General features: G+C 44.2%; 1 protein-coding gene across 1 annotated transcript in view; it reads left to right on the forward strand.

The window, feature by feature from the left end:
• The first annotated feature begins 1,347 nt into the window (after positions 1-1,347).
• The window catches only part of NIM1K (NIM1 serine/threonine protein kinase), a 114,088-nt gene continuing 88,722 nt past the window's right edge, over positions 1,348-26,713 (forward strand). The window contains exon 1 of the mRNA XM_068251154.1: positions 1,348-1,510. The gene's annotated coding sequence lies outside the window, so the exon portion shown is untranslated. The remainder of the gene's footprint in view (positions 1,511-26,713) is intronic.

The raw sequence follows: 26,713 nt of genomic DNA on the forward strand, positions 1-26,713 counted from the left end.
GTGGACTTACCTGTACAGAAGAGACTGCTGCACACTGAATATGGACTGTCTACAAATCTTTTCTGCAAAACGTTGTATGATTCCTTATCAGTGGCTGAGCAGATGCAGTCATTAGAATAATTGTGCAGAGAGCAGAAAGTTTTTTTTATCTCTGTGCCCTTAGCTGTCAGTCTCTCAGGAGAGGGAAAAGAGAATTCTGCCCCTGCGGGGCCCCCTGCAGCTTCTGGGTCCCCATGCAGCTGAATGCCCTGCAGGGGCTATTGCTACGCCCTTGTCCTCACAAATGCACAAGAAATGTACATGAAAGTGCGTAAAAAAATGCAAGCACTTTTCCTGACTATAAAATTATGATCTGTTTTCTGGATTGCATGCGTTTTGCAAGTCGCACAGACACTGGTAAACTAAGTTAACTCGCTGTGCTCCAGTTCCACTACTGCGTTTTAGTTTCTGTGCGTTTTTAAAAAAGGCAGCTTGCTGCATTGAGGTGCAATTTGCCTTTGCGCTTCCATTTATCGAAGTGACCATGGAATCTGAAAACGCACTATATAAATGCACGAAATGGCACAGCAAGAAAAAAATTGCGTTTTCTCTTAGTGGCTTGTAGTGGAAAACTACTACTTCTGTCCTCTACTACTCTCTGTCTATCTAGCCCAATAAAGTCTGGTACACAGTCTGTGGACCATAGTCCTGGCTGTTTCCTGTCTGTGAACCTTGTTGCAGTGTGGGAAATAGCTGTTTACAGCTTTTTCCAACTGCCAAAAAAGTAAGCAGCAGCTACTTCCAGTGACATCACCTGCTAGCAGTAAAAAAATGTCACCATGTGATAAATGTCAGAATGTAAATCAGGGAGAGGAAAGATTTTACATTGGGCAAACACTGACTAAATCATTTATACATAATTATTGTAAAAATGGAAGAACTTTTTTTTATTTCATTATTTGCACTGGAGTTCCTCTTTAACACACACACACACACTCCCACACCATACGTAGAAATCAAAGACATAATCTGTACTTTCTGTACTATTCCTTTAGCTGGTTACATAACATAAAACCTCACTGAAGATATATATACATTTAATAGGATTTCAGGAGATCAAACATCAGCAGAACTTAAGGGCTGTATTACTTTTCACCTGAAATAGCAAGCATTACATCTTCTAATTCCCTCTGGTTGCCATAGTAACCAAGCCACACTCTCAGCTCTTCCACCTCCCACCAACACGGCCTCAGGGGGGATGAGGGTCTGCGGTCGGCCACCCTCCTCCTGGCTAACGGCTCCAGTCCCATTCACAGAGCGCCTCCCCCTTTTTTTTCCAGAATGGATGGCTTTGCAAATGGGAAAACAGCTGCCTTGATGCAGAGAATTAGAAGCATCAGCATCAGCAACAATAACATCACACATGAAGGCAATGCTGCGCCTGTAATGATCGTAGAGCGGTGCCTGTTCCAGGCCAGCAAGCAGCGTCACAGCGGAGCAAGGCAAGCCTGAGAGGTGACAACAGCATCAGGTAATCATGGACTACATAAATGCGTTATCATTAGATCACTGGAGAGTGCAGAACCTAGAAGCTCTGGAATTAATTGTCATGCGTAATTAAGGTCTCCTTTTTATCAATTTTGCAAACTGCCTCCAGTTCTGATTTACTCATCTTGAAGTCTGGGAATTGTTTCTATCCTGCACAAGAAAATACAACTGAGCTAGACTCCAATTCACATCTGCAAGCATTATGACCAATGATGGATGGTTGGTTGGTCGGTTTACTGCAATTTGCATGTTGCACCTTGCTTCGTTAATTAAGCTTGAAGCAGGTTAAACTATTACTACTTATGGGTTCTTATGAAGGCGAAGAGCGGTGAGCAAAGTGAGGTAACCTACAGCAGTTATCGATGGTCTTTTTATTGTTCTCGATCCTTAAACTAATGAGAGGTGCAATCTAATTTGTTCCTCCTGAGTTGCTGCATCTTTGCTCTTCGTAATTGAAGGAGCCTGAAGATTTTTAGCCAGATTAGGTTAAGTGATGTCTTTACGGGGACTGTCGGGAGCTGCAGTGAAAGGTTTATTGATTAATCAATGGCAGGGTATCGATCTTTCACAGTAAAGTAGGTGATGACTGAGGGCTGTGCAAACGGGGAGGCTTGTTGCCAGTTTGTCAAACATTCATTGTGATTGACTGACTTTCTACAGAGACTATATGGTAAGGGGTCTTGCTTGTTAAGAATAAGGGCATCTAACAAGATATTGGGTTGTCCACTGACGGTATTTATAAAGGGCACCCCTAAATGTTGCTCAGCATGAAGGCTAGCATAATGAATGAATGTCAAAAGCAGGACCTCTAGGTCCAGACCCTTCACTGCTTCTGTAGAATGAATGCTGCACTGATTGCTCTAACTGAGATCTACCAATGCTGAGGTGAACAACTCTGAGGCCACACAATTTTCTAGCATAGTCCTAGCTCAGAAGATCTGGATGTAATTCACATTGGTGCTCAACTTCCAGAACTTCAAACTTGAGTATTGTTACTTTGGGTTCTGCAGGTTAGTGAGGGTTAGTGTCAGGGCATAGTTTAGGATTAAGGTTAGCATGAGGCACCAGTTTCAAGTTTGGCCTGTGTTACTAACTGAGGGGTTAATGGTTAGTGGTAAGGTTGTGTTTAGGCTCAGGAGAAGGGTGAGGCTTCCTGTCAGACTGAGGATATAGTTAGGAATCAGGTTTGGGTGATGGTAACGTTAGGCTCATGGAGGTGGTCAGGATTTAGGAGTAATTGATTGTTGTTGGGCATAGCTTGGAGAAAAGTTGGTGTTAGGTTTACCATGAGAGGTCAACATTTAGAAGGAAGTAATATTATTGTTGGTCGTAGGTTGGGGAAAGAGTAAACCCTGGTACACACCTCCAACTTTGATTGGTAAATGATTGGCCAATTTTACCACTGCTTCCATGTAGTGTGAGATTTTACCGACACCATCTTTTCTTAGTTTTCAGAATATGTTGGCCGTCATACTACATGGAGGTAGTAAAATTAGCCAGTGATTTGCCAATCAAAATTGAATGTTTGTACCAGGCTTTAGTGTTAAGCATAACATAGGAGATCAGGATGTAGAATAAATTAAGGTTTGGCATAGGTTTAGGGAAGAATTAGTGTTGCACACACTATGTCAGGATCACAAGTGAGGGATTAAAAATGTTGTTGCACAGAGGTAGGGCTAGGCATTAGTGTTGTTGCTTGAATTCGATTTATTGAAATTTGGAAACCTATACTTCCCCATGGCCACACCTCAGCACCAAGAAATGTGGACAGGGCCCGGGGGAGTTTGCTTATTAGTGCTTCACATTGCGCCTAACATCATTTGAAGGGCAAATAAATGAACTCCCTCTGACCCTGTCCACATTTCTGGGCACTGAAGTATGGTGACGGGGTGGATTCGGGTTTCAGAAATTCAATAACCCGAATTGGAACACCAGCACTACGAAGCATACCATAGAAGGTCAGGATTTAGAAGGAAATAAGGTGAGTAGTGGGAAGGTTAATGTTAGGCATGCTGTAGGAGATAAGGGTGATGCTGGGCATGGTGATGAAGGTAATAAAGTGTTATTATTCAATTTCTGAACAATAAGCACACTATGCTCCTAAGCCTGGTGCCCAAATGAATGGATCATTACCTGGGCCGGATTTACCATAAGGCACTGTAGGCATGTGATGTTGGAAAGGCGGCTGAATCCTCTCCCCTAGTGCCTCCCTCCTTCTTTCCCTAAACACAGTACTGAGCAGAGTGTAAATGAGAGGTTACTCACCCAGCTCTCTGCATTTCACTGGCCAGATCTCCCTACCTCTGGCTACCTACCTAATGCTAAGGGTCACCTGTAGCTACCTATGATGGGCAAGGGAAGTAACCACACACAAAGGGAAATACTCACTCCCAAACAGTCCTTTGCTGCTTTATAAAGCCTGCAGGCTGCTTATAAGCCAAGAAGAAGTGCACACACACGTTACACCTAGTCTGCAGTGATTAATCAAGCAGAAGCTGAGCAGGTCAGCCAATCAGTGGAGAGGGCTTCAGTTGCATATAGACAATGGCTATATGACCAGCAGGGGGCACCAGCGTGCAGGATATTCCCTCTCATCTGGCCCCCTTGGGGGGCAAGGGAAGTAAGGGAGAAGTGACAGCTGGGCCAGCCAGCACACTTGTGGTGCGGCGGGGTTTACAGGCTCATGGAGGGGGAAGTTAGGGTGCCAGGACATCTGTGCCTATAGGCTCCTGTGATGTAAATCCAGGCCTGATCATTACATGTCAGTGCTCAGAAGCTGTATAATGATTCAGGCTAGGTTCACAGTGGGACGTTGCATTTAGGGGGCGTTATAGGGCACATAACGTGCCCCTAACGCAACGCCTGGTGCTCTCTGATGTGGACGTCGGAGTGAGCCGCGTTGTGCAGCTCACTCTGGCGTCCGTGATGCCGTGATGCGTACTCTTGTGCGCATGCGGCATCACGTGGTCCCGCCGGCCAATCGCCGCACAGAGCGGCGCTCCAGGAAGTAAACACTGCACGTCACACCGTGCAGTGAATATTAATTAGCCATGTGCCCGGCCGCTCTACCCTCCTCCCCAACATGACTGAGCATGTGCAAACAGTCTAACGCGGCTTAGCCGCCTATAACGCACTGCATGCAGTACTTTCTGTTGACGTGGAGCGTTACAATGTAACGCAACGTGGGCACTGTGAACAGCCCATTGATTTTTCATTACTGTGCGGTGGGGCTGCGTTACAGGCTGCACTAACGTGCGCCTGTAACGTCCCACTGTGAACCTAGCCTCAGCAGTTAATGTGAACTTTCTCAAAATAAACAATTCTCAGAAAAGGGTACCACTGTAGACATAGAGCTTTTCAAGTTATCATTGTTATTTGATATTATTGTTGAATTATAAACAATGAATAGTTCTATGGATGTTCTTCTGGGATGGTTGGTGGCATTCTAGATTAGTATGGACGTTCTTCAGGGATATTTTTGGCTTTCTAGAAGATCATGGGTGTTCTCATGGGATGACTTGTGTTTTGGAGGAATATGGATATTCTTCTGGTATATTTTGTTGCTTTTTTGGAACAGTATGGGTGTTCTGGGATGGTTTTGGCATGACTGACATTCCAGGAAGGTTCCTACTTGTTCCAGAGATGGAGGTTTGACGTACTATTTTTGTAGCGCTGTTACATTTTAGTGCAGGTATCAGTTGAAAGGATCCGCACCGTCTAAAATGTAGGTATTTATTGAAGCTCTTTAAAATGACATGAAAAAAGTCAAAGTGCGCTCTGGATCACCATTGACGCACAGCACCTCCCATTGTTTGATCTGCCTGATGTAAGTTTTGCTGGTTGAGCTGTTCTCCTATGTGTGATATCTCCTTTGTTGACATTTAGGTGTATTTTCATTGGCTCCTGCGGACATGAATATGTATATATGCAAATTGTTGAGACAGGTTGCAGTTTCCCATCAGGTCCTCCACTTGTGTATTTAAGTAACATAGCATGTGTGATTATGACAGTGTATACTGGAACCATTCTGAGGAAGGATTATATCCGAAACGCTGTGCGTCAATGGTGATCCAGAGCGCACTTTGACTTTTTTCATGTCATTTTAAAGAGCTTCAATAAATACCTACATTTTAGACGGTGCGGATCCTTTCAACTGATACATGTGATCCCTGTGACTCCAGGGGTGATCCCGGCACGTCGCTCAAACCATCGGTGCAGATGTAACTATACCACTTGACATTTTAGTGCAGGAACATAAAACATGTTAGGACCACTGTTCTAACATGTTTTATGTTCCTGTACAGTTATTTTACTTTGGTTTTATGGTTAAGGCAAGCTGTAGACCAGCTTTACACCACGTTGCTCTTGGCTAAGATTGCATCAACTGATTGCGTTTAACACCCTAACTCTTAGTATATAATAAACCGATTGTTCCTCCTCCATTTTGAAGTCCTAGCTCTCACTGTGATTCCGAGGGCTCAGTTTTAAAAATGGCTTTGTAACCCTTCCCAGACAGACTTCAACAAGTTTTTTTTCTCATTTCTTCTGATTATAGCCTATCGTTACATAGTTACATAGTTGCTTGGGTTGAAAAAAAAAACATATGTCCATCGAGTTCAACCAGGGAACAAAGTACAACACCAGCCTGCTCCCTCACATATCCCTGTTGATCCAGAGGAAGGCGAAAAACCCCTTACAAGGCATGGTCCAATTAGCCCCAAAAGTGAAAAAATTCCTTCCCGACTCTAGATGGCAATCAGATAAAATCCCTGGATCAACATCACTGGGCATTACCTAGTAATTGTAGCCATGGATGTCTTTCAACGCAAGGAAAGCATCTAAGCCCCCTTTAAATGCAGGTATAGCATTTGCCATAACTACTTCCTGTGGCAATGCATTCCACATCTTAATCGTTCTTGTACAAAGTTTGCTAGACTACATCAGTCTGGTGGTAAGGTTAATTATACTGTATAATGTGATTCAGATTCAATATAGCTGGTTGATATCAAGCATGAGTCAGCACAGGACCAATAAAGAGCTAATACTGTGTTTGTGGCGTGGGCCCCTCTAGCCCAATGGCCTTGATGCGGTCGCTACCTCTGCCAGGGTCGGTTTAAGCAACAATGGGGCCCCAGGGCAAAATAAACCTGGGGGCTCCACAACAGATACCCCGGAACAAAAATTGGTATTAAGGGACCTCTTTTGCAGCTGGTATAGTCAGGGTGTGAAGCCCCAATCGGTCGGAGCTCCACATTCTGGCTATCCCAGCCTGCATGGGGGACAAGGGGTTAAAAAGTTTCAGGAGGGGGGACCCCACATAATTAAAAAAATAAAATTCCCACACCCTAAACATACAAAATTTTTTGGGGGCAAATAGGAAAAAATGCCAGGGATCTTCATGCAGCCATATTGCGGCTGTATAGTGATCCCTGGCCAAAGCGCTGCGGCTGCGTATAGACCCCCTGGAAACCCCGTCAGGAAATTTATTGCGCTTTCGTTTGATGCATGTAAAATTACACTACCGTTAGGTTTGCTACTAAAAGTTACATTTACCGCATTTAAAAGTATACTTTTTTCCTTCAAAACTTTAAAATAAATTTTCTCGAAAACTATAAGGTCTTTTTGAAAAATTGTTTTTTCCTCTTATTCCCAATGATCTCCTTAATATATCCAGCAAATTTAGGGTTTCCAGCATTTAAGGTGGATTTGCTATTAACCGTTAAAGCTGGCAGGTTTTGAAATGTATATTTTTTTTCCTTTGAAACTTTAAAATCGATTTTCTCAAAAACTATAAGGTCTTTTTTTTAAAATGTTTTTTTCCTCTTGTAGCCACTGGTGCCCCCTACAGGCTCTGAGGCCCTGGGGCAATGGCCTCCTTTGCCTCTATGGTAGCGCCGGCCCTGACCTCTGCCACCCCTATTGCTACGCCACTGGGCATGACTATTTTTGAATCATATCAATTCAATGGGTACTTAATTTATTCTATAATGGAACACTATAGTGAAAGGTAAATGGAGGCTGCCGTATTTATGTACTTTTAAACAATCTAAAATGCCTGGCAGTCCTGCTGAACTCTATGGCTAAGGTAATGTCTGGAGCACACACCTGAAACAAGCATGAGGCTATTATCAGGGGGGTCTGTATGGCTGATATTGTGGTGAAACCCCTCCCACAGTGTGATGTCATGACCATGATCCTGAGTTGACAGTTTACTGTGTAACCTCATTGTATTGTGGGAAATAATAATCAACAATCAACTGCCAAGCAAGCAACGTCTCCCTGTGTGCATAGGACTCTCAGTAAACAAACCTTCCGTACTGATCACCTGGCAGAGCTAAAGATCTCACCACCAGTGATACATTTCACAATGTCAATCGGGAAGAGGAAAGATCTTACAATGGGCCAACACTGACTAAATCTATAAATTAATATTTTACCGTAAAAATAAGCAATTGCATCCATTATATTATTTACGCTACAGGTCCTCTTTAATTTATCCGATTGGCAGCAGCCTTTTCTGTCGCTCCATCCTCCCTGTTTGTTACAGCGAGCAGTAAATTCATTCATAACTCCAGCCGGCTGCATCCGTGTTGGAGAATGACTCATAGTATGTGTTAGCTGCACATCCTTTGCTGTCTTAATTTAATATGGCCATATGTTAGTGTAGGAAATGCTGGAGACATCTGTCAGATCGGGTTTCTGCCATAGCTGAATTATCGTTCGGAGGCTGATAGCAATAAATATCCCAGGAGATACGGCACAGGAAGTACAGATGGCTCATGTGTATCATGTGCGGAATTTGATAGTCGCACTCAATGGCATCTTATCCATAGTGGGTAGTCAGCATAGGATGAACAATGTCTCTGCGACAAGGTTACGTTATATAGTCATCTCTCCTGTAGTGCTTACTATCCCTCTCTCTGGGCTGGGGCACACCTAGAGCGCTTCTGAGCGCTTTTCAAAAGGCTAGCGCTTTGAACAGTGCTTGGCTAATGTATTTGAATGGGATGGATCACACCAGAGCGATGCGATTTTTTCTTAAATACAAATGCGGGTCCTGCAGCATTTTAAAGAGAATCTGAAGCCACATTAAAAATGGCTTTTTAGCTTATATTCAGCAGGGGCATGTTTGCCCCTGCTAAAACGCTGCTATCCTGCGGCATAACGAGGGGTCTTTACCCCCCAAATCCCCCCTGCAAAATCCATGACTTTCTTGGTCGTGGATTTTGCTGCCCCTGTGCGCTTCCGTGTGAGGCAGGGCTATGAGCTGCAGCTCTGCCTCACACGCGTCTGTTAGCGGCGGATCTCCGCCTCTCCCCCGCCCCTCTCAGCGAAGGAAGACTTAGAGGGGCGGGGGAGAGGCGGAGATCCGCCGCTGACAGACGCGTGTGAGGCAGGGCTGCGGCTCATAGCCCTGCCTCACACGGAAGAGCTCCCCGGGCAACACGGAGGGGATTTGGGGGGTAAAGACCCCTCGTTATGCCGTAGGATAGCGGCGATTTAGCAGGGAAAAAAAAACATGCCCCTTCTGAATATAAGCTAAACGGCCATTTTTAATCTTGCTTCAGATTCTCTTAAAAGGGTGATTCAGCCTCAATGTTAAGTATAGGGAAGTGAAAAAATCGCTCTAAAAAGCGCTAGAACAGAACGAATTTCCAAGCGTTTTTTTGTTTTTGTTTTTTTTTTACAAAAGCTGTACACTTCCAGCTTTACTGTACAAAAAATAAAAAATTGCTACTCCAAAACGGCAAAAATCGCTAGGTATAGCTAGAAAATCGCTAGGCACATGCCTAGAATCACTTAGAAAAATCACTTCTAAAAATGTTGAGCGTTTGGTTTGCGATTACGCTAACACTTTTAGGTGTGCACCAGCCCATAGTCTGTCTATTTATGTAGATATGAGGAGGAAGTGTCTGCCTTCTGTCTAATTTATACTGTTATGACTTATTGGGTCACCCCCTACCACCTGCCACCCCTATCGTTGGATCACCCCTACCACCCCTGGACCTCCTCCACACAACGAGAATGAGGTCCAGGGCAAACAGGATTACACACAACCCCTCCCACCCTGGCAGTCGCTTCTTCAACCTCCTCCTCCTCACAGACCGCCGCTATAGGTCCATCCCCTCCAGAACCACCAGACGTAGTCACACCTTCTTCCCCAAGGCAGTCGCCCTTCTCAACTCAAGCTGAGCTCTTGCCCATATGTCTACTCTCATTGGTCATACTGTACCATATGTTGCTGTTCCGTGCATGTTCTGCATAGGGAGGGTTGCGTTCTGAAACTTTTGTACTGCTAATGTCAAATTGTTGTTGCTGCTGCTATGTATGTTGTTAAAATTATGCTATGTCATTGTATTTGCACTATGTCAACTGCCATGTGTCCACAAATAATTCTGGGCACCTGTCGCACTTGGCGAATAAATGATTCTGATTCTGATTAACAATTAAAGAGGAACTCCAGTGAAAATAATGTAATAAAAAGTGCTTCATTTTTACAATAATTATGTATAAATGATTTAGTCAGTAGTTTATTGTAAAATCTTTCCACTTCCTGATTTACATTTTGACATTTATCACATGGCGACATTTTTACTGCTGGCAGGTGTTGTCAGTGGAAGGAGATGTTGCTTGCCTTTTTACCAGTTGGAAACAGCTGTTATTTCCCACTATGCAACAAGGCTTCCACAGTGTGATGTCAGAACCATGGTCCTGACATCACACTGTGGGAGGGGTTTCACCACAATATCAGCCATACAGAGGCCCCTGATGATCCGTTTGAGAAAAGGAATAGATTTATCATGGGAAAGGGGGTATTAGCTACTGATTGGGATGAAGTTCAATTCTTGGTCACGGTTTCTCTTTAAGTGAGCAGGGGGAAAAATTAATCAATACTTTGCAAAATGTGAAGATAAAAAATAGAGAGACCAAGAAATGATTGATATTCGCCATGTTATTTGTTCACATTGTTTGATCCACAATCATCCTGCAGGTCATCATCTTAACTACTGGCAGACATGAAAAACTAGACAGCACCAACTGCCATTATCTATAAGCCCACCCCCTAACAAGGAGATAGGCTAAAAGGTTGTTTTATTATAGATATACATATGCACAGAGCAATCTTATGAAGAAAAGGTGCACAGGACCAACCACATCAGGCTTCCCTGGAGTGCTCCAAACTCCAAAATAGTTGCACCAGACCAGTAGATTGAAGAGATGAGAGCGGCTGGGCACATCCAGTAAAAAATGCCTTTTATTTGAACATGTTAAAATCACTAACACAAGCACAGCATCAGTCCACCAGGTTAGAGAGGGACAAACATGTGAAGATGTCAACAGCCGTTTCGCACTCAACTATTGAGCGCTTCCTCAGGACAACAGAGCCCCCCCACAATCACCCCTTAAATAGTGTACTCACTCAAAAATCAAACCATGTGGGAGGACGCCAAGAGCCAGCACACCATGCGAACGCCGCACCAACACTTCCTGTACGCCATCTGCGCTCCAAGAGGCGGAAGCGGCGTCCCCCGGAAGTGGTCACCAAAAGCCTAGGACCAATCAGGACTAAGATACTCAGTATACCCAAAATCGGCCCCCATTAGAGGTGGAGCCCGCCCTACGTTCCACCCGCCCACCCACTACAGATCCCGAGTACCATATGTACTCTATACAGAGATCTGCGCCTATCAACTCCCGGAGTGCACGGGAGGCGTTACAACATGGTTCCGCCCCCTGCACATCACGGAAGTAAAAGGCGTCCACAGTTACTGTTGCTACCAACAGGCTGCCACAGCATACACTGTCTACATACTAACTTTTAAGCAAAACACCGATCATCACCACAATTGGGATACAATAGGTGTCAGGCGAGGGGGGCAGGGTCAGGGAATGTAGGGGATATACAAAAACTATACTTGTAGTAAAGAGACCCAAAACAGCGGTACCTGACCGATCACGTCTTCTGGTGCGCTGACGCTGGCCTCCCCCCATACACAAACGATGATTCCTAAAAATAAAATAAAACACAAAGGGTGAAAAACAGGAATGTAATTAAAGATACAATATCCCAATATTAAAAATATTGATATTAAAAAGCAGCTTATCAAATTACAAAAACACTGAAAGGTCATTCCTCTCATTCAGTCCCAAAGGGCCTACAGCTTCAAAATAAGAAATCCAAAAGCTCTCCCTACGTTGCAATTTTTTAACCCAATCACCTCCCCTGCTATCTCTGGATACTACCTCCAGCCCAAAAAACCTTAGCTTTGAGGAGTCCCCCCCATGCACCAGATTCATGTGGTCCATCACCCTTGGGCAGCCCTTGGCACGGGGGTTTCCCAGAGATCTACAATGTTCCTGGTATCTATCCTGCATCATGCGGGTAGACATACCTACATATATAAACTCACAGGGGCAGATAAGGGCATATATAATTCCCTTAGTCTTACAATTGATAAACTGTCGAAATTTTACTGTTTTTCCAAATCTACTAAATTGTCTACCAGTAACTAAGAAATTACAGCAGGAACAGGAATTACATCTGTAATTTCCTGGAGTCCTACTTCTACCCAGCCAATTGGAAGTATCACTACTCAAGAATTCACTGTGGGACAGCTGGTCCTTGAGATTCGGGACCTTTTTGTAAGAGATGCAATGGGTCTGTCTACATTTTTCCGCAAGGAGTTTGTCCTCCTGTAAAATCCACCAATTATTGTTAATCGATTTTTTAATTTTTTCAAAAAGAGGGGAATAAGTAAAATGCATGAAAAATCTATTCTGATGGCTCCTAACTTTAGGGGTCAACAGTGATCGTTTATCCTTATTGGCAGCTTTTTTGAAGGCATCCTGAATAACCTTCTCCTCATAACCCCTAGCCAGAAGTCTATCCCTCAACTGTTCCGCCTGTTCCAAAAAGTCCTCCATTGTGGTCGCGTTCCTCCTAAGTCGGAGGAACTGGCCAAAAGGGAGAGACCGGATGGCAGAAGGGGGGTGGTAGCTGGAAGAATGTAAAATTGAATTGACCGCTGTACATTTTCTGTACGTCTTGGTAACTAATGCCCCCCTGCTGACATCAATATTCAAATCTAAAAACTCAATGGATTTTTCCCCCCAGGTGTGGGTGAAGGCCAAATTTACCTCGTTGTTATTAATGAAAGTCATAAATTCTTCAAAGGACCCTGCATCTCCATCCCATATTAATAGAATGTCATCTATAAAACGGATCCAGAGTTTGATCCTCCCCAGGAACGCGTTCCCCATCGCATACATATGCACAGAGGGAGATACTGGTTACTTGGCAGTTGGAAACAGCCGTTATTTCCCACAATGCAACAAGGCTCACAGACAGGAAACTCTCAGGACCCAGGTGCTGACATCACACTGTGGGAGAGGTTTCACCACAAAATCACCCATACAGAAACCCCCTGAGGATCTGTTGGAGAAAAGGAATAGATTTCTCATGGGAATGGGAGTTATAAGCTACTGATTGAGGTGAACTTCAATTCTTGGTTACAGTTCCTCTTTCAGGTGGAACTTTTTTTTTTCCATAGCTGTCCAGCCGATTCAATCATTTGATTTAATCTGTTAGAAATTGATGCTGCAAATGATTCCCTATAAATCAATTTTCTGCCGAAATTGATTGATATGTAAATAGTGCCAGATGGAAGATTTCCCTTGATCGGCAGGCGGCAGCAGGTTGGGAGCATGTGGCAAGTGGTGTCTGATTTTGCAATGAGCGACATGCGGTGTAGAGAAACCGTAACCAAGAATTGAACTTCATCCCAATCAGTAGCTGATACCTCCTTTCCCATGAGAAATCTTTTCCTTTTCACAAACGGATCACCAGGGGGCTCTGTATGGCTGATATTGTGGTGGAACCTCTCCCACAGTGTGATGTCAGGACCATGGTTGTGACATCACACTGTGAGAACCTTGTTGCATTGTGGGAAATAGCAGCTGTTTACAGCTGTTTCCAACACTAAAAAAGCAAGCAGCATCTCCTTCCACTGACATCACCTTCCAGCAGTAAAAATGTCACCATGTGATAAATGTCAGAATGTAAATCAGGGAGAGGAAAGATTTTACAATGGGCAAACACTGACGTAAATCATTTATACATAATTATTGTAAAAAAGGAAGAAGTATGTTTTATGACATTATTTCCATTGGAGTTCCTCATTATACTTACACTTGCCTGTCCACCAGCGCGCCTCCTCCCATGGCTTCTCTCCACCCTGCCAGGTGCTCCTATACGTCTGTTCTCTCCTGGAGCACCTGTGTCACATGACAAACGCTAGAGTCCAAACACTAGCGCCCTCTAGTGATCACATAAGGTACATAGCACAGAGGTCTGGCTTCCAGCATTTATCACAAGACACAGGAGAGAAGATAGGTGACGACAGACAGGTGAGTGTAAGCTCAGCTGCCTACCAGCGCTCACTATCCTGTTGGCCAATCAATGACGTGCGCGAAAGCATATTGCTAAAATGCGCTTCTGCCCAGGTGCGACGCGAAAAACCGCGGCAGGTCATTTTAAAACTTGCGTGTCCCCGTAGACTTACGTCTTCCGGTCCACCGCACGTTGCCGCAGGAGCTGCACGGCAACGTAGGCATGCGCTTGCATTAGATATGGCACTTCCAGGGCAGCGCATTGCACCGTGGGTAGTATGAACTACTCCGTAGTCTTTTATTGCCCTGCGGTGTGGTGCCGTAAAAATACCGTGCTGCACTACCCCAGTATGAAAGGGCCCTGAATTGTAAGGGACCTGCAAGAAGAATCCTTGCAGCCAGGGCCAGATTTACCATAAGGCACTGTAGGCTTGTGCCTACAGGCGCCTGATGATGGAAAGATGGCTCACTTCCCTCCCCCTCTAGTGCCTCCCTCCCTCCTTCCTTATGCAGAGTCCTGAGCAGAGCCTAAATGAAAGGTTACTCATGAAAGGTTTGGTGGGAGTTTGTAAAATGAAAGGTTTGGTGGAAGTTTGTAAAATGAAAGGATTGGTAGGAGTTTGTAAAATGAAAGGTGCAGTTTGGGGTTTGTAGGGTCATGGAGGGCGGAGTCTAGGGTGCCAGGACATCTGTGCCTATAGGCTCCTGTGAGGTAAATCCAGGCTTGCTTGCAGCACAGAGTTGATTGATCTGTGTTCCGTGTATGTTTGATGGGAGAATACTGTATCCTTCTGTCACATCTATAAAGGTCGGGATCTGTAATCTAGCATCTCGTACAACAACCGCACATCTTTCTTCACCTCACTTCCTTGAAGGCTCTATAGAAAGCCATTCATAGGTGAGAAGCAGGAAGGAACAAAGAATGCCACTGATTTCATGGAAAGTTTCCCTTCAGTTCAGACTATATATGACTGCAAAGGATTGTGAAACCAGCCTGTCCATGAATAGTTTTTGTTCTCTGCTTCCTAGCAGCAAGTAACAGGTTGTACCTTTACTGCACAGCTGACGCTTCTTCTAGACAAGCCAGCTAATTGTCCATTGTGCTCTCCTTCACATGCAACCTGCTTGTACAGAGAGGAACCCTGACCCAAGGACAGACCTTCTTCTCCCGGTCTCTAATGGGACAGCAGTGTCTCCAATTAACAGTGATCTTCAGTAAACAGTGAAGGGGAACATTACTCTCCAAAAAAAACCAAAAAAACTTCACCACACATTCCTGAACTTACATTACATTTTTCATCAGTGTGTCATGATCTCCCCTCTTGTGTGTCCTGTTTGTTGCTGCCGGAGCACACACATCATCGCATGGAGCGGGCAGGTGATTTATTTACAAAACACAGCACTGCACTAACCCTGTAGGGGAGCACAGGAGGGGGGCTCATGGAGAGGGAGGGAGAAATAATGTTGGCACCCCTCCTAACCTCTGTTATGCGGTCAGGGGCGAACCTACCATGTGGGTGGCACTGTCACCCTTTCCAAGCCTGCACTTCTGGGTCCCTGGCGCCACCCCCAGATAAATGCCGCCTGAAGCAGATGCTTCAGGCCGCGTCATGGTAAAGGGGGCCATACACTAGGCGACCAACCAACCAATCGACCATCCAATTCGATTATTATAATCGAATTGGATGAAAATTGGTGCTGCCAAGTGCATGCCCGACCGATAAAGCGACCAATTTCGGGACAGAAATTGGCCGCACAGTCGATTGCGCATGTTGGAAAATGTCGGGCCAAGATTGGTTGGTCGGGTGAGCGTTGGTACGGCGGCCGAATTGCGAACGAGCGACGAGACGACGAAAGCCCGGCCGCTGCCACCGCAATGTATAAATGTATGTAGCGTGTGCATTTATACATGACCTGTCCGGCGTCAGCCTCCACGCGGTTTCCGTCCATCTCGCCGGGTTCCACATACACGCCGGCGGCACTATGTCTGACGTCACGAAGGCGCATAGCGGCTGACGTCAGAAGCTATGGGCCGCTAGCGTGTATGCGGCTTACCCGGCGAGCTGCTACAGGGCAGGTAATGTATAAATGCACTACATTACATAAATTTATACAGTTAGGGGGCAGCGGCGAGGTGGACGCGGTGGCTCAGCCGATTCCCTGATGATTTCATGCTGAAATGGACGGGAATCGGCCTGTACTGTATGGGCAGATTCGATACAAATTAATCTCTAATCAGATTCGATTAGAGATAACTTTGTCTCTTGGTCGAATCTGCCCATATTCGTTCTAATGTATGGACACATTTAGTCCGCCTATGATTATATCAGTGCTTTATAAACAAAGCGTAATAAGGATAATAATATTTCAATTTTGCTTTCACGCTGCCCATACAGTGCATAGATTGAAATGTATGTGAACATTTCCAGGTCATGGAGGGCTTTAGGGCTGCTGCAGTAAGAGAATTGTTTATCTCCTGTAATAGAATGTGAAGATTCTCTCTGAGTTGAGCTGATGGCTGTGGCACTGTGTCCCCCCTCGTGCTGGTTATGTAACAGCGTCTGCAGTGTACATGTGCTGGCTCCAGGGATAGCTCTCTTGTTACTGCACAGAAAGAGAGGATTAGCAAGTTACATTCCTGATTTGTCATCCTCAGAGCTGTGACTTTGTGATTCCACAGAGCAGCATGTTAATCCGCCCCACTAAATTACGCTTTCAAGCAATTAGTTCATCATCCCCACTAAGACCAATTCAGCTGGCACTCGCTGTGCCTTGAGAATTACACGTAGTAACCCTGGCCATGCTGTGTTCTGTATGAAGGACTTTGATGGGTAAGCTACGAATAGACTTGAATTTGGTAGAACCAAGACCCCTTTAAAACAAAAGGTTTGTTTAAGGAAAGTCTCTGGGTAACAAGGGAAACTGATGCCTGAATGTCAAATGCGAGTCAAAAACATTTCTCCGTGCTTAAAGATCACCTCTAGACACAGAGCAGGATCCTCCACAAGGCAACCTAGGCAGGTGTGTGGGGCCTGCCCACTGTCTAGGGGCCCAGCTGCCAGAAGCAGGAAATGTGGGTGCCCACAGCTAATTTATGATTTGGGCCCATCGGCGTTAATGCAAATATCCGCTATTCTGTGCCGAAAGCAAACATTTCGATGCCTGATAAACATCGTTTTGAAAATTAGAAAGTTATAGTTATTGAAATTTGTATTTAACAAATTTTCTTTTTTGAAAATTAGTGTTTTCAAATTTAATTAGAAAGTTACAGATATTGACATTTTTTTTTTTTTTTTTTTTGTATTTAACAATTTTTTTCTTTTTTTGAGGGTTAGGCATTAGCAAGGGGAGTTAAAGGGTTAGGCATCAGGAAGGGGGGTATTAGGGTTAGGCATCAGAAAGGGGGGTATTAGGGTTAGGCATCAGGAAGGGGGGTATTAGGGTTAGGCATCAGGAAGGGGGGTATTAGGGTTAGGCATCAGAAAGGGGGGTACTAGGGTTAGGCATCAGAAAGGGGGGTATTAGGATTAGGTGTCAGGAAGGGGGGTATTAGGGTTAGGCATCAGAAAGGGGGGGGGGTTAGGCGTCAGGAAGGGGGGTATTAGGGTTAGGCATCAGGAAGGGGGTATTAGGGTTAGGTGTCAGGAAGAGGGGTATTAGGGTTAGGTGTCAGGAAGGGGGTATTAGGGTTAGGTGTCAGGAAGGGGGGTATTAGGGTTAGGCATCAGGAAGGGGGTATTAGGGTTAGGTGTCAGGAAGAGGGGTATTAGGGTTAGGAGTCAGGAAGGGGCGTTTAGGGTTTGGCGTCAGGAAGGCGGGTTTTAGGATTAGGCGTCAGGAAGGGGGGTATTAGGGTTATGCGTCAGGAAGGGGGGTATTAGGGTTAGGCGTCAGGGGGGATTCTGTGTGAGAAAAGAGTTAGGTTTAGTTATAGTAAAATATTGGTAAAATGCACTAATGTTTTTCTATCGTCATTGCCACTGCAAAGATTTTTTCACTTTCATCTGGCGCCCAATTCACAATAGTATTTTTTGTTTAGACTCATATTGGCTTCACCTGGTGCCCATTTTTCCTCACGCCACACGCCAGCTGTCACCTTCTTTAAAAAAAATTGCTGAATTGATGTGGTTTTGCATGATAGAGAGCTGAGTGTAGCGCTGGGCACCTCTGTCATCAGTGGTCTTGTATGCTGGGAATCTGCTATGTTTTTCAGGGCTATAAAATATATTAAGCATTACAAGACTGGTATCAAAAATGCCCTATTAAGTTAGAGCAGCTGAGCAGAGCAGCTTGTCACTACATCTACCCCCAAGTCCTGTTGGAAAATTACTGTTCTGGGACAAGGTCCTCCAGCACCCAAGGCTGAAACACCAGAGTGCGCCCCACCATCCCTCCCACCCCAGCCGTCACACACTGATCGCTATTAGAGTCTGCCAAGGACCCCCCCCCCCAACACCTTAATCTCTAGTTATCCGGCTTGCAGTCACTGCCATGTATCCCCTTTTCTTATTTCTCTCTGCTTCAAATACAGCAGAGGAATGATAGCTGAGTGAGCTGTGCGCCCCCTCCTACACTGCGCCCTGAGGCTGGAGCCTCTCTTGCCTCTGCCTAGGCCTGGCCCTGGTTCTGCTGCACACATAGTATATCATGAAAAACTCATATTGAGGACCAACAGACTTGGAGATGCTGGGGATAGGATAAATGCCCGTTGTGGCCGAGTGGTAAGTACTTTACACTTGCAGCTCTGAAGTGATTGGTTTCATCTTTGGCAAGAACACACCCACCATACTGTTTGCATTTCCTGTCCATGTTTACCTGGGCTTTCTTTGTTTTTTTCATGAATCCTTAAAACATAGCAGTAGTTCATTTTCACCCCAAATTGGCCCTAGGATCCGATCCGAGTCCTTAAAACGAGAGAGAGAGAAATGAGGGATTTGGTGCCAAAAGTGGGACGATCCCTCTGAAAAAGGGACAATATGGAGCTATGTGAGTAGGAGAAGTTAACAGAATCTACATGCTGAAACATGCACTGTGTTGGGAGAGGGTGAGGGGGCGTCAGCAAGGAAGGGGTGTATGTTTCTAGGGTTGGAGGGTAGGATTTAGTGCTCAGTTTCTGTGCATAGGAGCGGTCTGGAACTGGCTGTGAGAAAGCAGTGTGGCCACCACTGCCTTTGACAACTTTCATTTTAGTATATAGAGAACCTGAAAAAGCGTGATTGTGCTGCTTCTAGGCAACAGGTGCCCTTTGAATAAGTGCTAATCCTTATTGTGCAGTAAATTGATTATTACAGTACAGAGTTATTTTCTACAGCATTATGTAAGAAGCACTCTCCAGTGTGAACGCTTTCGCTAGTTCAGACTGTTCATTGTAGAATCATAGATTTGCTGCCAACTTAAACAGCACACAGGTGGTAAGTAACAATAAGCTACACAATACAACTGGATAAATACCATATACGCTGCACAAAGGCCCATAGCTTTGGCATTTGCTGCATGAAGTTTTGTATTTTATTTATTTTTTATTAACTCCTTTGTCTGCAAGAGCTTAAAGTGCTAGCATAGTTGTACTTAAAGAGAAACTCAGACCAAGAATTGAACTTTATCCCAATCAGTAGCTGATACCCCCTTTTGCATGAGAAATCTATTCCTTTTCACAAACAGACCATCAGGGGGCTCTGTATAGCTGATATTGTGGTGAAACCCCTCCCACAAGAAGCTCTGAGGACCATGGTACTCCTGGCAGTTTCCTGTCTGTGAACTTTGCTGCATTGTGGGAAATAGCTGTTTACAGCTGTTTCCAACTGCCAAAAAAGCAAGCAGAAGCTACATCACCTGCCAGCAGTAAAAATGTCACCATGTAATAAATGTCAGAATGTATATAGGGGATTTAAAAGATTTTACAATGGGCAAACACTGACTAAATCATTTATACATAATTATTGTAAAAATAAAGCACTTTTTTTTTCTTTACAGTATTTTCACTGGAGTTCCTCTTTAAAGAGGAACTTTACCTAAAGATAGTAGTAGGGAAAAAAAATCAAAACATTACCAATCGAGAAGTTACAAAATAGAAGGTAAATCAAGAAATGATTGATACTAGCCGTGTAATTTGTTCATTTTTTTTATACAGTGAGCCTGCAGGTCATTATCTTTACTGCTGGCACACTTTAAAAAAAAAAAAAAACAGAACGGCACAAACTGCCATTATGTATAAACACACCCACTAACAATGTGATAGGCTAAAAGGTTGTATATGAAGAGAGGGAGATACAGCTTGCTTGGCAGTTCAATAAAAGGTTGATTTTATATACTAGATATATATATATATAGAGAGAGAGAGACATACTGCTTGCTTGGCAGCTGTAAACAGTCGTTTCGAAGACAGGAAACTGTCAGGACCATGGCCCTTACATCACACCATGGGAGGGGCTTCACTACAATATCAGCTATACAACCCCCCTGATGTGATGATCTATTCAAGAAAAGGCAAAGATTTCTTGTCTAACGGGGATATTGGCTACTGACTAGGATGAATTTCAGTTCTGGGTTAATGGCCCCTACTGCCATGCAGTTAGTATTTTGGGCTATATTTGAACCTGGGACTCTAGAGCTGAAAGGCTAAAACGCCTGCAGGTTGGCTCCAGTGCCCAGGTTACAGGGGAAAACCCAGGATTTTCAGGGGGGATTTCTGAAAGATCTCCCTCAGCCACGCACTATACAGTATAATAATATGGTAGGACATCGTGCTGGGTACACATAACGCAATTTCCTGTCCGACTGACAGGATCTGACAATTATTTCCTAAATGTCCGATCTGCACCTGATTGAAAACGGGATAGATCAGGAGCAGTTTGGATACAGATAATAATGAGGACAGCCGACATAGGTAATGAAGGGGAAAGTGAAGCATGCACACAGCAGGGCACAGGGCTGTGATCATACATGACTCTGTTACGTTCCCCAGAGCTGCTCCATGCTCTGTACACACACTGCTGCTACATCCAAGGTCAACTGAAAAGAAAGGGGGCAGTGCTGTGAGCTGCAGGATGCCTGCAGATTTTCTGGTGTCTCACCTTGTGCCTGTCCCCAGACACTGCACGGGCCCTGGTCTGAGGGGGGATTCTGGGCAGCTGTAATCACCCCCTGCGTTTGCCTATGCAGGATTCTAGGATAGGAAATAACAGAGAGGCGAGAGCTGCAAAAAAAAAAAAAAAAGAAAAGAAAAGAAAAAGAAAATACATGTGAGAAGACGTGAAACTTTGAATGCATTTTATACATTTTTCTAAAAATAAATGTATAGTGTGAATGGTCCTAAATGAACGATATGAGCAGGTGTCTGCAAAGAAGCACAGCACTGGCCTAGCCGATAAAGTTTATTTGCTAAACAGAATGCTGTGTATACAGCAACACGAGGTAGATATCACATAGTGGTGTCGTTCTGAACAACCTGATAATGGTGCCTATAAAAAGGCATGACATTTCACTGTTGAGTCAACAAGGCGAGCACTTGTCTGCCTTACTGGAAGTATTTTCCTGTCCAAACTCCAATCACATGGGCTTCTTGTCCTATCGCAAATGTTGTGGTCTCACAACTCTGTTTTCTAAATGTTCTCTGTTGGCATCATGGAAAGTTCCAGTTTTGTTGGAGAAAAACTCAGTGGTTTCTGTTTGGCTCTATTTATCACAAGGCTTAAAAGCAGGGCCGGTTCTAGACTTCTTGCTGCCTGAGGCAAACTTGTGAGGATGCGCCCCCTCCTCAGTCAGGACAGCAGTGCCACCCCTCCCTTCTGCTGTGCAAGTCCAATGAAACACTGCTGTTCCCCTGCCTCCCCCCTCCTCACTCACTGGCAGACTCCTCACACAGCACAACAAGCTGCATTTCCCCAATGATGACCTCTTCACCTCGCTTTCTCTTGCTTCTACTCCTACTCTGACTACATGCGGTTACAAAAATGCTGCCCCTGTAACCTCTGCGCCTGATGCAAATGTTTCACCTTGCTTCATGAGAGAACTGACCCTGGCTTAAAGGATACCCGAAGTGACGTGTGACATGATGAGATGGACATGTGTATGTACAGTGCCTAGCACACAAATAACTATGCTGTGTTCCTTTTTTTCTTTCTCTGCCTGAAAGAGTTAAATATCAGGTATGTAAGGGTCACTCTGTAGTCACTTCCTGTCTGAGTCAGGACTGAGTCAGCCACTTACATACCTGATATTTAACTCTTTCAGGCAGAGAAAAAAAAAGCAACACAGCATAGTTATTTGTGTGCTAGGCACTGTACATACACATGTCTATCTCATCATGTCACACGTCACTTCGGGTATCTTTTTAAGAGAATCCAAGGTGAAGTAAAATGTTTTAAAAATGTGATACTTGCCTAAGAAGAGGGAAGCCTCTGGACTCTCCAGACTTAGAGGCCTCCCTGGAGCAGTGGCGTACCTACCATAAGGCTGCAGGTGCTCACAGTACCGGGTGTAGCCATGGCTAGGGGTGCTGCTGTGGTGCTCAGTCACTGTGTTCTTCCACCTGGGACCTGTTTTCATAGTTTGGGCAGCATTTGGCAAAATAGCAGCAGGCAGTGCAGGGAGCTGTACTACTTCCTGCACTAGATGTAATACCCCTGCCCCTTCCTGTCCTGTGGGCAATGTGTTTCCTTGCTCGCTACACACAGCCTGCAGTGAGTGAATGTGCAGAGCAGCAGGGTGAGTAGAGAGAATGATTGCTGTGCTGCAGCTGGGGCATTAGCAGGGAGAGGTGGCGGGATGCAGTTAGTGCTTAAGAAGTTGCCTGTCATTAGTAGTCATGTGTACTGGCTTCTTTAATACCAGAGTGTCCTGGACTATTGATTATTTATCCTGATCAGAGTAATTAATCAATAATTTAGGGCGGTCTGCTGTTGCAGAAGGCAGTGATGCAAGTGCTGACAGCTAACTTCTGTAGTGAGCAGAGAAGCAAGCTACAGGCAATTGAGATTAGTTTAATTGCAGGTAATCTTATTTCTTTTCCCAGATCCCCCTCCCACGCTGTTGTCTTCCCCATGACCCTTTCCTCTTTTTAGATTTCAGTGGCTCCTTTTAACAGCATGTCCCTGTCGAACAGCACTGGTGATGTCTGCAGTCCTGATGAGAGTCCTTCCTGCCATTTCTCCTCTCCTACCAGGCTCTCTGTCCTCAGAGGGGCTCACAATCTAATTGTACCACAGTCATGGTCTAATGTCCTACCATATTATTATTGTGTATTTATATAGCACTGACATCTTCTGCAGCACTGTAAAGAGTACAGACTTTCGTAAAAGTTAGCTCAATCCACATCCTGATGACTCCTTTTCCACAAAAATCCGCCCAAATTTGCAGCAACACGCTCAGCGCCCCAATCCGCCAATCCTCCAATTTAAAAAAAATTGGTTGTTTTGGGCAGGGGTTGTCTGTAAATAATCAGCACCGGGTGTCAAATTCCCTAGGTATGGCACTGATTAATACTGTATATCAGTTTAGGCATGTTGTGGCTCTGGGACATAACTGGAGCCACCTAAATGGCAGCAGGCATGTTGCAGCGAATATCCTGTTAACAAGTCAGCAGAGAGGTCTCATTGTATTAAGTGGTGTCCATAGGGAGTAGTGCAACACATGGAACAGAGAAAGAGTCTGCTTCATGGGTAAAGAGGAAATGTACGGCCGAACTGTAATGCTTAGGAGACATCCCTGAAACTGGAGTCAGGGGACACAATGGGATAAAAGTCTATTGCCTGCGCACTGCCTGCACTGCGTCCCCCGGGTGTTTGTCACGTGATACACAGTTCCCAGGGGGTAAAGAGACAGGGAGAAGCCCCAGCTAGGCTCATTTGGATTCCGTGGAATAGAAATTTCCGTATTCCGATCGGAAAACGGATTTCCCGCAACTGTGATTTTAGCCCAATCCCAGAACTCAGAAGCATTGGACCAATCAGAGAATGCAGAATTTTTAGACCAATCACAACTTGTAAACTCCTGAGTATTCCTGAGCCTTGTTTTGGACTAAAATGTCCATGGTATTTTGATATGCTGGGTTGCCCTTTTTTGCTTCTCTACTTTCTCCTCAGACTTAAAGAGGAACTCCAGTAAAAATAATGTAATAAAAAAAGTGCTTCGTTTTTACAATAATGATGTGTATACATGATTTAGTCAGTATTTGCCCATTGTAAAATCTTTCCTCTCTTTTTCCTCTCTCTTTCCTCTCCCTGATTTGACATTTATCACATGGTGATATTTTTACTGCTGGCAGGTGATGTCACTGGAAGTAGCTGCCGCTTGCTTTTTTGGCAGTTGGAAATAGCTGTAAACCGTTATTTCCCACAATGCAATGAGGTTCACAGACAGAAAACTGCCAGGACCATGGTCCTCACAGTTTCCTGTGGGAGGGGATTCACCACAATATCAGCCCTCTGATGATCTGTTTGTGAAAAGAATCATGTAAAAGGGGGCATCAGCTACTGATTGTGATGAAGTTCAATTCTTGGTCACTGTTTCTCTTCAACTAATGCAGCCTGATTGGCTGAAGCCTCTTTCCCTTCTGTTTTCCCCTCCCACACCTCTGTTTTTCTCTGATTGGCCAATATTTCTCATGCTGAAACAATGCATTTTCTATAGCGAAGGGAGGGCAAAACATACACAATCAGGCAGAGAAGAGTAAGGGAGGAAATGACATCAGGATTGGCTTCAAAATAGCCACAGTTAAAATGGAAAATGCTAAGAAGGCTTTTCTCTTTATTTATTTTTTTACTGTAGAAAAATCACTAAAATCAAAACGTGGACAGTGCAATACATATCTATGTTATGTAAGTAGAGCAAGTATTTATCTACTTATATATGTGTTTTTGTTCCCTGAGATAGTATGGCTGACAGCTTCTCTTTAATGAGTGAATATAACCGTTCCAAAATAACTTTTTTCCCTTTTGGCAGACGTGTCTAATCGCCCCACCTGCATGCTGGCCTGCTATGCAGCTTTCAATTGTAAATCCTATTCTGTATTAATTATGTATGCTTAATCCCCAGTCCCAGAGCATAAAGTCTTGTTATTACCCTCAGCTGTCTCATTAGGGATGTGCGAGTACCATGTCTGGATCAGCTCCTCTCCTTAGAGAATCATTGTTTCTCTGCAGTTGGCATGTAAACGAATAAATACCTGCCACAGTCAGAAAAGGATTAAGATGGAATGGGCGAAGCAGGTGATTTCAGCACAGCTGCGAAACTAGGCACCACTATAGCAGTAATGCCGGTCCCCGAATTGCATCTCCCTCCGAGCCGCTACGACTCAGAGGGGGAATGGTATTTGAGTAATGGCAATAGGGATTTGAGTGGCAGCAGGGTGAGCCATCAGCCGTCTCACTGTTACATAGTGGCAATTAGTGATGAGTAGAAATTACGCCTATGCATTACACATCGTAATTTGCAATTACGCATGATAATCATAATGCGAAATTTCGGGCAGAATCGCTATTAAAATTGCATGTAATTGTAATCATTTGCAATTTTGCACAATTTTTTGTGCCAACTTTAGGACTTAATAGCAAAGTCCCATACATTCTATTGCTACATATGTTAAGGAGAATAGTGGGTACAAAGAATTTTTCAAAAAGACCTTATCATTTTTGAGAAAATCGATCTGAGGCCTCTATTTTATTCTAACTGCATTTTAATGGTAATAATAAGAAAAAAATTGATAGAAAATCTTTATTTCTCAGTTTTCGGCGTCCATCACTAATTACATGCCCATAATTAAAAAAATAACAGCAATATACCCTCTTGACATACATATTAACAAAAAGTTCAGTTCTTAACCCTCTGGGCGATAATCCCGAGCTGAGCTCGGGGTAAACCGCCGTAGAGGATTTCTCAGGCCCTGGTGGGCCGATTTGCATAATTTTTTGTTGCACGCAGCTAGCACTTTGCTAGCTGCGTGTATATACCACTGAACAGGATTTCCTGTTTGCTCTGATCGCCGGAGGCGAACGGAGGGGGTTGGGGGATGCCGCTGCACAGCGGCTATCATGTAGCTAGCGCTAGGCTAGCTACATGATTGAAAAAACATTTTTTTTAAAGTGCTGCGCCACCCCCTGGTGATATTATTGTATTGCCCAGGAGGTTAAGGTGACAATTTTTTTTCCATTATCAGTTTGTTTGTTTTTTTAAATGCAAAAAAATTACTTGGATACTATGGGAGAGTGTGGGAGGAAAGGAGTTAATTTTAAAGGTAAGTGTGGTTATTTTTATTAAAATAAATGCATTCAGGGTAATTTTACTATTTGGCCACAAGATGTCCTCCCGCATTATTTCCTGTTAGCATACTATAAGTACGTGAATAGGAAGTAATGCGGGGACGTGTTACTCCGGAAGATACAATAACGCAGGCATCTCATTGATGCTGGCGATCATTGACACGGGGACTTAGATTAATGAATGGTAACTGCATTCCCATTTATTCATCAGCGGCGAGAACAAGCGTGGGAGTGTGCGGTGGCAAGGGACGAGTTAAAGTGGTGTTTTGCAGGGACGTAGACACTTAGCCAGGGGAGGTAAAGTGGTTAAAAATGCAAAGAAAAATGATTTTTAAACTGTTATGGTAAAATGTTTTTTTTTTGTAAAGAACTCTGAAGAATGGCAGTTCAAAAGCCATTTTTCTTTTGCATTTTTCAATTTTCTCAAAAACTACAGTCTTTTTGAAAAATGTGGTTTTTTTTACTTGTACCTACTATTCTTCTTGACATTTGTAGCAATTTTGGTGACAATAGCATGTATGGGGTCTTTGCTATTCACC

The sequence above is a fragment of the Hyperolius riggenbachi genome, chromosome 1 (genome assembly GCF_040937935.1).
Source record: "Hyperolius riggenbachi isolate aHypRig1 chromosome 1, aHypRig1.pri, whole genome shotgun sequence".
NCBI classification, from domain to species: domain Eukaryota; kingdom Metazoa; phylum Chordata; class Amphibia; order Anura; family Hyperoliidae; genus Hyperolius; species Hyperolius riggenbachi.